This window comes from Sinohyriopsis cumingii, chromosome 7, assembly GCF_028554795.1.
Source record: "Sinohyriopsis cumingii isolate HCF-2022 chromosome 7, ASM2855479v2, whole genome shotgun sequence".
Lineage (NCBI taxonomy): Eukaryota > Metazoa > Mollusca > Bivalvia > Unionida > Unionidae > Sinohyriopsis > Sinohyriopsis cumingii.
In genome coordinates, this window is record NC_142967.1 from 51,662,312 (window position 1) to 51,676,873 (window position 14,562).

Consider the following 14,562-nt stretch of genomic DNA (forward strand, 5'->3'; position numbering starts at 1 on the left):
TCGTTCATCACATGTATGTCAAGTCATCATGGACAATCATCCGCTTCACCGATACGAGCCTTTAGAAAGAAGGATCTATGTGGAGAAACAAGGCTGTCTGAAGAGATTCTTCATCTACAGTCCAGAAGTCAGAAGACGTTTCAGGAAGAGAAAACGCGATGCCGTCAATGTTAGTGGAATGGTTTTAAAAAATCCAACGGCTCTTTTCAGGGCCACTCCACTATCTCGGAAAGATTTGGTCTCTTCCCTAAAACGTTTTAGCTGATTTTATATTTTGTTTGACTCGAAAACATTTATTCTCTTGCCTATTTTGTTTTAGTAGATTTTATATTTTAGGTATGATAGACTGATGTTCATCAATATATGTATATGTGTTATATAAATCTATCACTCTGCTGTATTTGTCTTTACCTAGAGTAGCGCATATTCAGGTCAGCCACTTGCAACATTGTTGCCAGTGTCCAGTACCGTGACGTCACCCACCTGTCCCATTCCTATTGCCCGTATACAGTCCCAACCTTTTGTCGCTATACATCTGGCCGCTATACAGGACCAAGGTGTGCCTAAGGATGTTGTCGTTATACAAACCGAGGGGCTCTTGTAATGCTAATTCACATTGTAGCAATAGTGCCCCAATACACCTCTTCCAGTCCTGGAGTTTTAACCACCTCGATCCTGTGTTTGTACATAATAATAACTCTTCTCATATAATATTTTATGATTTATTCATATTTCTTTTTATTATTAAAATGATTTCTTTGTTATAAAAGGACAGTAACAACAATATAGTTTTACGGTAGCTGAATTTCCTAGGCAAAGTTTTTCACGGTAGCATTAAAATTATATTTTACTGTTCCATACTGCATATAGACGCGTGCGACATCTGGAGCCAAAGTAGTGAAATTATGGGTTGTAGAGGGCGTTGTCATATCTCTCCTACCAAAATCTAAATAAATAGTATCAGACTTCTGAAGAACATGAATGACTGTCTGACTTTAGTGTACTGAGTGGAAATAAGTTCAAAGGAATGGGAGTTATATTTAATGTAAAGATACAACTTTGATTGGGCATATATAATTGTCGGCTCATTAGTTAATGTTTCTTAGTTGAAACAGACTGGGGAATGACGTTTGAAATCCTGACATCGGATCAGACTTCTACTTATACTCACCTTCGGATAATATAACATTGCTGTGTCAATATACCATTACATACCAAAAATAAAAAATCAATGGAGTCACCTGTCATATTAATTCCATCTTTTTTCTTTCAAGGTAACTGATAAATTGTGAGATTTGTCGTTATCAGAGTAATTAAAAATAATACATGCATGTATATTGACAGTGCGGAAATGACGGCGAATTAAGAGAAGACAATGAAGAGTTCGACGAAATTTGGAAAAACGTTTAGATAGAGAGAACAATGAATAGTCAAGCATTCACATAAATGTATAGTAAGCTTAGGTAAATATGTAGTTATGTTGGCAGACAGAATGGCAGTCAACGAAATAGTTTCTTTTTAAAATTCTTTATACAGTATACGCACTATGACAGACGATACATTTTGTTTTCTTGAACACGACTGTCAAAGGGTTACACTTTTTACACCCAATTATCATAACCTGTAAATGGAGAAAAAAACGTAATAGTATAAATTTGTATGAATTAAAAACAATATTGGCGACTAATAATTAAACGAGATATGAAATGATATCGAGGTCTATTTTTGTGAGTGCGTATGAGTTATTTTAAAAATGGAATTTTCATATATATTTAATAAATCTCAACGTATATTTTGATATTCTGTTACATACAGGTTAAAATGAACTGTAATTCTTATTTATCATGCTTAAAAGGAAATCAACATATATAATACCTGTTTCAATTCAATCGCTCTAAGAAGATAAACACTTTTCATGCAAGGAGATATTCAACATTGTGTCATAATAAACGGTCAACACACAATCTTTGGGAGTCATCAAATATCATCGATGTTGCATGTATCAATGTTTATGCGAGTGGTTGAGATAAAGAAAGAATGGTATAAATAGATGCAATATGTGATAATTAATATTAGCATAACAAGACTAATTATGTTCTAAGGATATATATAAACTACACAATGTTTTAAAGTTAATTAGACGGCTAAATAAAATTTGAAAATGTCAACTCCACGCCAACCTCCAGTTGCAATTTGGTTTGAAATGCAATTAAAAAAGTAATTGTTTGATATAATTTAAAATTAAGTACATTTCAGATTTATTGAAAATAAATAAATAATAAAAATAAAGAGCCAACTTGTCATATTAATGCTGATGAATCTGAAAAACAAATTATCTAAAATATCAAATTTTAGTAAAAATTAAACCTTATCAATATCTGCTGAATCGACTACCTTAATAATATGGCTTATGATGTCTACTGTATCCGTGTCTGCTATATCCACTGTATCCACCTCTGCTGTATCCAGAATAGCCGTGTCCTCCGTGATGGCGACGGCTATATCCGATTCCACCGCCACCGCGAGAAGATCCACCAAACGAGTATCCAGGGCGCCGACTAGGGTAATAACCACTTCCATGGGAATAACCCGGTGCTGCTATGGCAACAGCAACCAAGAACAATAGAAAGATTGCGACGACTTTCATGATGGTTAAAGGACTGGAAAAAATACGGCAATATTTTGGTCAGTAATAACATTGAATGATGTATGTTAAGCGTAGTTACATTTCTTGAATTGCTATTGTTTTCCAAAACGTTCGCTAAATGGTGATGACAATTTGCGTTTAGTACGGTGTAGCTAAAATAATAGAAATCAAATGATGTTTTTAAATTCAGTCTCTTTTCTTAAACTAGAAGATTATATAATATTTACAAGTCATTATGTCTTTTTGCAGAACGTTCTCAAGTGCATTTAAGTGGAACCAATACAAAGCTTTGATACGGTTCAGACGTGAATTTCATATAATTAATAGTTGAATTTGAGTATGATAAGAGTCCGAAATATAGAAAGAAATAATATCATATGAAAGCCTATTATCTGGCATTGTCAATGCGCTTTATCCAAGTCCATTTGACACATAATACTGTCTTAATAGTACACTGCAATTATAGAAAGCTATCTCAATGTAAATCCTCCTTACTAACATATACAATTAGCAAAAGTAGAACAATTGTGCTTCAACGATCATAGCTATTCGTGATTTTACACGAACTGGAAACACCATATTCTGTCACGAAACATTTGTGTCAAAATTCACAATATATCTTTTACAATGCTACCAATACCTATTTACGATGAACTCCTTATAAGGTAGAAACATTCTTTGCTTGAAACGTGTATTTAGTTTCCTCTGTTCAATGTATACATACTATATATTTCATTAATTGGTGAGATGCCAACGGGTACTTGTGCCCATACATTCCATCACACTCTTCCCCATTCATGTATTACCAATCTGAATGAAACTTTGCATTAGGTGTTCAATGAAAAGTGGGAGATAAACAGTGGGGAAAAATAAAACTGTAATGTTCAGATTAATAATCCATTCCAGAAAAGAAAAACATTTAAAAAAATAACACATGATAGCGACTTATACTCACTTTATTGCAGAAACTATACATTTCTGTGTATCACAGAGTATTCTATAAATACAGCACACACAGAGAGAGAGAGAGAGAGAGAGAGAGAGAGAGAGAGAGAGAGAGTGATGGAGGGAGAGAGAGAGAGTACTTGCTTGAGGATAGCTTCCTTCTGGTAAGAGCTGGAACGAAACTGATATCTTACTAAAAGCCCATGCTTATGTAGTTACTAGGTGTCATTTCAATCGGTGGCTTGTGGGACATTTTTCACATGAAATCTTAAAAAACTATGTCATCAGTTATTATTTTATCATCATTCTTAGCCACACAACTTCGTCGCTCACAATTGAATAAAATGTTTCACATCAAATTTGACAGAGACATTTCTAACATGAATGATTTTCCAATTATTTAAAAAGAGGTGAGGTCGCTTCAAAAATAAACACTGTCCCTAATATGGAAATAGCTGGGCTATGAAATGCATGTGTCTGGATTTCGGCTTTAATTAACAAGCAATACATCATATTGCTTATTTCTATTCAATACAACAAATATGGTAATGATTTCTCCAGAATGGGCATATCAATCTAGCTTTTTTTGCACCGAGATTATGCAGTGGTTGTGCCGGTAAGCTCGTGTGCGGAAGCTTTTGCCATGGTGACGCACACATGTTACAAACCACGTTTGATGGTCTGCTCTTGTGGTAAAGAAAACAAGCATTTCTTAAATGAATCAGCGAATCTTCAACAAAACACAACATTAAGATGCATATAATTTGAATTATATATCTTAATAAGGTTATAACGAAATAAGGATATATCGATATGATTCTTGGCGTCTATTAGGCTCTTTTTCATTTGTGATATACTGTGCAGGCATACATTTCATGCATCTTATTTGTGAAGCATCAGACCACACTATTTCCGTTATGATGCAAACTCATCCTATATTGGTATTACAATATATGCATATTTACATTCTGCTAGTTTGCGAACATATTTTAGAGTAAATTTTCACAGCATTTGAATGTCTTTAAATAAATGTATGTAATGGATACTGGTGTGTAGGTTCCATTAATAAATGTACATTCACTTTTATTTAGTTTCCTTGGATTACTACTGAGGCAAACTCGTCGACCACATTTAAAACGTTATTGTTTTCGACTATACATATTTATCAAAGGAAATTATCTGTATGCATTCTTGATCTTAATAGTATAACGTTTTGATTTTTGCAAATAATTGTCTGAATTCGATGGGAAAGATATGGCAAAATATAGTTTTAAATCCAAGAATGTGTATTTTGTAATTTTGCAACTTCTAGGAAAACACATTCTTGCATATGTAGCTTTGTTGCAATTTATACGAATTGATCTTTACAACATTAGTTATTACTGTCCAATTGTAGCACCAGTATGCAAAAATGAGCATTTGTTTCCACCTGAGACGGGTGCTTCAGTAGCACAGTTGCCAGAACGTCAGACTCGTAAAGGTCTGCAAGAAATAACTTTTAGCGAACATAAACCGCAGTATGAATTCCTGTATAAGTTGCATCTGCTGAATGTTTGATATAATTACTTGCGTTGAAAATTTCCCATCGCCATGATCACTTAGGTACTAAAAGATGTTTGCAGATAAACTGATGTTTCAAATTAATAAAAACAATAAGGAAGAAAGCTTTCGTAGGAGCTAAATCTTATTTAGTCTGTTAAGAACGAAAAGGTACATAGGATCTATAAATAGATGCCATGATACTGCCAGTTTCCATGATTCGTGTATAAAGCTAATTGTAATAAAGTAATACTTGAAGTCTACTTTTTCGTTTTTGGAGTTTGTTCATAGGATTTCTTGATGGCAATTCATTGATTGCATAAATGTAACCTAGTGGGTCTACAGTTGACAGACTTTAAGATCCGTACAGCCTGATGTGAATGGCGAGAGAGGAAGGTAGGAAAAGAGGGAGAGAGAATAATCAGAAGGAGAAGAAAAATGAAATAGGCATAAATATGAAATATAGGTTTGAGTAACATACATAACGGCATATATATTTACCTATTAGAATAAGTAGTTCCAGCAGTGGCGATATAAGTGATTTCACCAATTTGGCGATATCATTATTCTCTATCTCATATATAACAATATCTCACTTTGAAATATATTCTTACCACATATTATTAACAATGTTGCAAACAAATGCTATAAAAAAAAATTTGAAATATTTTCCAGCTTTTCCATACCTGTATTTGCATATAAGAACACAATCATGTGTGAAAATACACGAATTATATCACGTCAGGCCAAGTTTAGTTATCTGTGACTTGAGAAACGTAATATGTTTCAAGATACTATTCTTTCATACCATATATTGTGAAAATTAAACCTTCCTATTTGCAAGTTTGACTGTCTTGCAGAATACGTTTAAATTCATCTATATCGAAAGAAGAGGACACACATAGTAATTTAGTTTTTTAATGAGAAGTGCAACAATACCATATCTCTATTTTGTGTCTATATCAGTTTGACGGACTGTATCTTTCTTTCCGCATCAGTATCTCTTCGTCTTTTATTTGATGTAGACTACCTGTCCTCAAGTAATCGATGCACCTTTGCAAATATTTCTGAAGGTACACCTTATTGAAAGAAAGCAATACACATGATACATTTTGATATATCCATTTAGTTTTTTGATAGAGACAGTAATAGTTATGTATTTTGGACTCTGTTTTTTGGGGTCTCTTTTCTTCTTTCCTAAAACCTCCTTTCAAGATAATCGAGCTACGGAAAAGTAGTTACAATTATCTGAAACTAAAAAAGAAACTCAAAAGGAATAATGTTACATCTGAACAATAACTACGTTAGTGCATTGTAATATGGTAGACTATTTGTATTCCAATCAAATTAATCTTATTGTCGAAAATCCCTGTTCTATTCGTCAAGGTAGTTGAGATTGTTGGATAATTTATTCAGATTATTAGGTAGAGATTAACATTGTGCCTCTTGTGATAGAATCACCATAAATTAAAAAGCAGGCACAAGCAAGAAACAAGTAATAAAACTGTCATAAGATATAAATCTGTAATTAGGTTTCCTTATCTTGCTTAAAGTAACATTAAAACAACAATTAACCTCACAGGTGATACGTTTGTCACTGAGGCGGAAATTAATCTACCAGAGGTTTGTTATTCAAATTGTAAGCTTTAGCTTGCAGTGGAACGAATATGAATATATATTGTTGAATTGTTTGAACAATAGCTTGACTAATCACTGATATGACGCCTTAAACAATGTGCGAATAAAACATGCTTCGACAAAAAGTTCAAAATATGATTTTCAATATGTTCAAACAATACATCTCATTTTGTTGAATATTTATTGTTAGGACAGTATGCACCAGATAGGTTTCATCCAGAAAAACATCGTATCAGGAACTTAAACACGTCCTCCAAAAAAGACCACATGGACTTAAGAAAAAAAAACATTTCGTGATAACCAAATCTCCCTGGCCTGTTTTGTACTAAATTCACATTTCATCCAAGTATTGGGCGGACGGAGTAACAAAACGTCTAAAAAAGGTTCATATGCCTCTATCTTACAATCCTGTATTGTATTGACTTTGTTCTTTTTATGCACTTTCTTCTTCTTCTTTAATTTCTTTTCTTCTCTCTTGCGCCCGTTCCGTTCGTGTACTGTGGAATGTAAATTCTATTTTCCTTTACTCCGCCCCCACTTACGTTTATTCTCCTTCCGTGCTCTCTTGAACTTTTCCACTTAATAATCTTAACAATCTAGAACGTATCGAATTAACCTCTACGTCAGTATATTCATGACTCCATCGCCTTTACCCGACCAATTAGATGCATGGCCCCTATCAGTTTTGAACTTTGGCTGTACCGACTGTTCATTTTTCTTCAAGAAAGAGTCGAAAATTGATAGACCCATGAAGAACCACTTTATATTGCAAATACACCAAAACGAAGAAAACCATCCTTCAAACGAGAAAACGCGTACGTGAATGAAAGTGTCCATAACTATCATATACAGATAAAATATACACAAAAATATCAAGCGAAGCCCAAATAAGCCATTTTCTAAGATTGTACACAAACTCATTATTTATCATAAACCACGTAGAAGTGTTTCTACACGCATACACAAACAACCAAAATGAACTTGTCTATGGGTAATTTTAGACACATGACTTTAGTTAGAATCTAAGCCATAAGCTTGTTAAATATTTTCCCAATCATACAAAAGCTTAATTAGTATTAATGTTTGTAAATACCTCCTTTAAGAAACGTTTCGGTAACGAAATAAATTCTAGGTGAAAGTTTGAACTCTGACTTGAAGTTTATATTAAAGGAATGCATAACTATACACGTCTGACACGTACCTGGTTTCTATTTAATATTAACAGCTTGTCTGTAAGAGATTTGGGTAGGTAATGAATGATCCATGATGTCCCTCTGAAGAGTACAATCAGCTATACAAGGATTCAAAATGGAATACATAATACAAATTTTTAAAAGTAAATTTACGTTAGACCCCATTAGATGAGTTAAATCAAGTGAGATCTTTTGCGATGTTGGAAATTTGCAATTTGTCACATTGCAGTCGAGGCGATATGCGTGTTGTGACTTTGCGCCTGTAGATAAGTAGCTCAATACTGGGAAGATATCTTATTCTTATTTGTTGTATTATTTTCTAACAACAATTTGCAGACGTATTTAATGTTGTATATTATCTGAGAGGAAAAAACAACAACATTTGATTGAATTCTTCATGGGCAATATTATGTACTCATTAGACTATAATATTATTTTGGAACTGTTGTGAATTATTCAAAGAAGTTTTAGACGCCATTTTGACACACCAGGACTGTTGGCTGACCAACATTATCTTGCATCTGCAATTTCTATGGGAACAGTTAATTCTTTTGGGACTTTTAAGTGAACTTTTCCAGGAGTGTTTTGGATTAGATTAAAAAAAGTAAGTTCATTTCAACTTTTAGTTCCCTCACATTGTAAATTCAATTGGTTTTTTTCGGTTTACAAAACCATTTCAGTTTTGCTTGTTTCTTTTAGTTTATGACCAGAGAGGTGTACCAGCCCATTGAGAAGTTTATTTTTTGCGCAAGCAACATTTTTGGTGCACAAAATATGGTAACACATAACATTATCATTAGTATAGAACCCACAATACACACGTTATCCTTCCCCAAAGAGCATTACCAAAATCATTATCGGAAAATAAATTTTAATACCAGCTAATTTGAAAGTACAATTTCTCAAAATGACAAAACAACCCATAATATTCTTCTGTAAGAACATTGGATGATGGCATGAAATGATAAAACCTATAAATACCAACAGTGTGACATGTAATGCCAATGTCTCATGTGAAGCAGAAAAGGTTTTAGCTATGTTTTTCAGAGGGACAGTATTGGTCTATGAACTTAATGATGATCATTTTAAAATAATGATTAAAAGTACACCTAATATAGAAAATTAATACACAAAAATATGCTTAGAAAATGTATTATTCGCGAAGACTTATGGCTTTGACTGACTAGATCTGACCAACGGTAAAAGACAGTGACCTTATTCAAATGTGAACAATAGTTTATGGCGTTTCGCTACTGCCACCTATGCCCATTAGGTTTGAGAATCAAAATGCTGACAGGCGTATTTGGCAGTTATTAAACATTTTTGCAGTTAATTCATAAATGTAATCATGGAATGCAACTAAAATGTAATGGTGATATGCCCTTTGTAATTATGTGGATTCAACTAAATTCGATTGGTCAATATTCTAGAAGATTATCTCATGGTATATATAAAGACCACACTGACTGGTGTACCCCACCATCCTTTTTAAATAAACTCATATATTTTTGGTTGTTCGTCACTTGAACATTTTTTAAGCAAATGAATAGTCTATATTATAGTTTGTTTAGACTGACATTGTTTGAAAAATTGTGGGTCATCCGTGTAAAGAATGGCCAATGTGTGATCAATGCTGTTCGATAAAGCAAGGTTTGACATTATAATAGGAAATTCCGAATGAAAAGTTGGACAGAAATAACTAGATATAACTACAGCTCAATGGAGGCTTACAGACGGGCGTAATCACATGTCCTTCGAAAAAGCTGCCTTAGCGAAATCATCCCTATCGACTCCTGTTAGTTCTTTAAGAGGGAATGCCGAAAGCATTTGTACATAAACTGTTAGAATTTGAAGAGGTCAAAAATGTAAAGAAAGAGAGAAATGTTACAAAACATTAGAGCGAAAAGTGAAAAGGAAACATTATATGTAATACGTTACTGAAACTTGCTTTAAAATACCAGCTGAGTCACTTGGCTCTTTGTGAGATTAAGTTAATATATTTTAGGTCATGTTTGGTATTGTTTGGAATTTGGTTTTTGAAAGGTGAGACACATCAATGAAAATGTTTCTCTTTTGACAAGGTAAATCTGATGACCCTCTAGTTCCTACCTAGTTATCACTGTTCATTCACGTGCTTTGAGGTACATACATGTATGTCCTCATCACTTTCATAATCATTGATTGTTTTATCTGTCAGTGTGACACGCGTGGTTAAGTGGGGCATAACCTGTATTCATGTCACTAGACTTTAAAGTTGTGGCCTCGAAATCATAGTAAACGTAGGCGCCATTTATTCGCTATCAAAGAGCGATTGAGTAAAATGTTTAACTTAACCCAACATCAGAATTCAAAATGAAAGTCGAGCTAATTTTATAATTTGTCACTAAAATTCTAAACGGTAAAACATTGTTTCAGGCCAGTGTTAGTTTGGTTTTCTAGGCCTCACTTACACTAGAAAAATATGTAATGCATTGTGTAGGACAAACATAAATTATTTGTATCTATATGATTTAAAGTACCCATTCAACATATATATATATATATATATATATATATATATATATATATATATATATATATATATATATATATATATATATATATATATATATATATATATATATATATATATATATATATATATCTTGGTTTATTGGTTCGTTGATTGATTTGTACCTGACAAGTGAGGAAACTTTAATTTAGCCTGGAGCGCGAGAAAAAGTTTATATATTCTGTAATAATTTTCTAATGCATCTGCATGTCGAAGGAATAAGAAATGCAACTTTCTCTTTTTTATATATCTTAATAGGTGGCGCAACTTTTATTTTCGTCTGCAAACCCTTGCACGATGACTTTTTTAGTGTCGTACCGGAAACCGACCAGCATCAATCAGTTTGAAATGATAAATTGACAGTTGTATCATGAGTAATTCATTACTGAATGATGAGCAAATTTTTTCAAAGAAATAGTTGGTAAATACAATCGAGCTAACTGATTAATTACTCTACCAGAGAAAGCTTAACTTGACAGTTATCTCTCTCAAAAATAATATAAAATTATTTTTTGTTTATACTTTTTTGAAAAAGCCGATTTGTATATTTTATTTGCAACAAATTATACTGACTTTGATTGAATATCGAAATATTTGGCAGCTGCATACATCGACAGGAATATTATTTCTTTGCCAGTCTCTTTATTTACAGACTTAATCACCCTCTTTGCAATTGTTTTTTCATATTTACCAGTACCATCGCATACCGTCTTATTTAAACTTTAAATCAATTATATCCATGATTACGTTTGTCCTGGAGAAACGAATTAGTCTTTACAAAAGTTACCTTTGGCACCTTCAGATGTTCTTATAAAAGAGAATCAGTATCACAGTGGTCCGATATTGTGAAAAACAAAAATATTTAAAACATATATTTATGTTCTTTAGTTGACTGAGTTTGTAAATAGGACGCTCCTCATCAGAAAAACGCTCCTTGCTTCCCATCTCAGAGCTAGTGACATTGGCCTTTTTATTTCGTACCCGATCCCATTTTGTTTATTCTGTAGCATTGTATGTATTCTTTCCTTTGGTACATTGGTTGATATGATGATACATCCCTGTCATATTCCAGAGTATATCAGGATGGATATGTCATAATACAAGTTTTATATCAGACAGCTTAGACCTGAATCGAGTGCTAATTTAGGAGCATAATAATACTGGACAGTGGTTGTAACCTATGGGAAAATCACTGAACATCAATGTACAATCCTCACATAATAGTCACGAAGATCTCCTAGTGTTTCACTGTCGAAATAATCAATTACACCCCAATCAAACTGGGTATCAAACAATTTTATTTGTCGTTCCAATGTTTATAGACATTTCAATTTGCTTCTTAGGCGCTATCTATCCTTCGCCAAATGCATCCATTCAGATGCAAGAATGTGTATATTTTTTTTGAATTATTGATATCAGGGTTCCCACTTGTTTCAGTATCTCTAAAATGGGTCTTCGTTTATATTTTAACCAGATGTGTTAAATATTAGTTTGCAAAATCTATAAATTTATAAGAAGAACTTGCAATCGTATTTAATGTTTACTACTGACGTTTTAAAAGTTTCTACCTTACATAAACATGCATTTCACAGTGCCATATACAAAATATTAGCTGAACTTTATAGTTAGCAATTAGATGAAAGTGATCTCCTAATATTTTTCCCAATTTTTTAATTTCAATTTACTCGCCATCTTCTGCAAGATTTATCTCTCATTGTGATATCGATAAATTATTTGATCGTTGAATTCGATAACGAGATACTTATAAAATTTAATTTGTGTTGAGACAGTTATTTTAATTGTACAGCTTAGATACCCTTGAGTACTGTGTCAAACTCTTTGCCAGCAGTTTAGATTTTTGTGTTTTCATATATGGTTGGGGGTATCAAAATACATGTATTTTGTTCTGCAATGTGAGCAAAGATATTACCAATCACAAGCCATGAGATAAATATACATGTTGCTCACTCCTTACTTATGCATTTTTAATTATTTTTGGTTCTTTCCTAGTTCTTGCTGGTGTCAATTCTGTTATGGTCATTACCATCAGAAACAAAATTAAAACAACATGAATACAATACAATACTGAAAACGCGTTTCAAAACGGGCGAACTTCATTTTATTTATTTTACCTCAGCCAAGGAGCAAAGTCAAAGAAGAGACAGTAGTATTAACATTTTGAGCATGGTGCTGTTAATCCTGGAATATTTGAAAATGTGTTATGATAATTATGTTACGCTTGAGGACGTATAACTGAGTTTTGGTATTTTTTTGCGCTGACGTTATTCTTTAAAGAGGTTACTTTTGTGGGAGGACGAGTCCAGCTCGCATCATACGCATCTCATCCACTAGTAGAAGTGATGACTATACTAACCCCAAAGGCTGCAGGAAAAAGGACAAGACAATGTGGAATTCCTTGGACTATGGTCTTGCACCTATCTGGAATGGAAATAAAATAAATATTGATCTGAAGAAAATCAAATATTTTAGTAGCTTAATGTATTTGGAACTAAATTTTAAATCTTCAATGATTATTTAGAATATTCAAGTTTACAATTGCTTGTCCTTTAGGTTTCATACACTGCCTAATTTCATTTGTATTTGTGCTTTTTGGTAGTGTGTCTTCTTGTTTACATATATTACACACAGTTTTTCTGATGATGATTGATTCAAGCGTTATTTGAGGAAATATGCTTCTTCGTTTGAATTATTTCCAGTTATAAGTTTTCTTCTTCTCTTCCAGACAAAGTGTTATTATTTTCTTGTATGTGTGTTTTAGTGTATATTTTTTGCTTTTGATAGTGGTGGGATAAATAAACCCGCTTTTCTTCCTGGTATTCTCTCTTTTTTCAGTAGTCTTTTCCTTTGTCTTCTTTCTTACTAATACACGTGACTGTGGGCTCTGTTTCATTTTTTTTCGCCACATCCAAGAATCGTCTTTTAAGAGATTGGAATTTATATTCGTTTCTTATGTTTTATAAATTGGCCATGTTCTGCTTTTATTGTTTTTAATATTTTATCATATATATATATGTATACATTCTGACTGCACATCTCATTGATAGGATGCGAATTTGTATTTATTATAAACATGTGTTAAACAAGATCCAAACAAGATCCATTTTTTCTTATCAAAATTTAGTGATTGTGTCCAAACAATCAAACAAATTCAGTTCCTTTATACATGAAACATTTATAAATTGTATAATACACTGATTTCGGCTTTCCACCAGACCCACTATTCATAAGCAAATCAATGAACCCTCTAAGAAGAATGCCACAAATATAGTCCATACAGCGAAATCAGCCCACGACAGTACTTAGAGCATGGAAAGTTCCAGCTGCAAAGAGCTCTTCGAGATTACTAACAAGCTAATGTTAAGGAACAAATGTACCACTTCCTACTACCTTCTCTCCAGTCGACCTTCCGGACATGTTTGCAAATTTCTTCCGTGACAAAGTACAAACCATTAGAGATAGGCTTGATGCCATAATTTCAATTGACTCGTCGTCACCATACAGTTGGGATACACAATTTGAGCAGCAACCATTAGCAGCATTTGAACCTGTCTCTATTGATTTTGTACGTACAATCCTGATGAAGAGTGCACCAAAGTTATGTCAACTTGATCCAATTCCAACATCACTGCTGCTAAGTTATGACAGATATCTACGGTAGACACGAATGTTTACAGTACAACGAATATTATCCTGTTTTGTACGTTTATGCTTTTCTTAAAGCTTTATGTAACTGAAATTATGTTTGTTCATATCTCAGTTTCTCCATTGTTTAACTTTTATGCTGTACACGTATCTATAAATAATTCTTTGAAAATCGCCCGGAATGAATAAAGTACATGTTTCCCAAGCCTATAAACTATATCTCAAATTGCACTGATTGTTATTAATGTGGCTTCTTTTTGTCACGGATTTAAACATGTATTCTTTGTAAAACTTCCGTCACTCCGTGCTGGAGATAGAAGAGGGTTTGCGTTGAAATGATATAAATAATTATTATTTTCTTTTTATATTGAACCGTTCTTATTAAT

At 33.0% G+C, this 14,562-nt stretch overlaps 1 long non-coding RNA gene across 2 annotated transcripts; it reads right to left on the minus strand.

Annotated features, from left to right (window-relative positions):
- Positions 1–1,511: 1,511 nt before the first annotated feature.
- On the minus strand, positions 1,512–3,758 carry LOC149795227 (uncharacterized). Of its 2 annotated transcripts, none has more exons than XR_016422286.1 (3): positions 3,737–3,758; positions 2,395–2,660; positions 1,512–1,621 (listed from the first exon to the last, which is right to left on the minus strand). It is a non-coding gene; the product is annotated as an uncharacterized LOC149795227 (long non-coding RNA). The 2 variants fall into 2 exon arrangements; XR_016422287.1 differs by having other exon boundaries at positions 3,733–3,751.
- Positions 3,759–14,562: the final 10,804 nt, after the last annotated feature.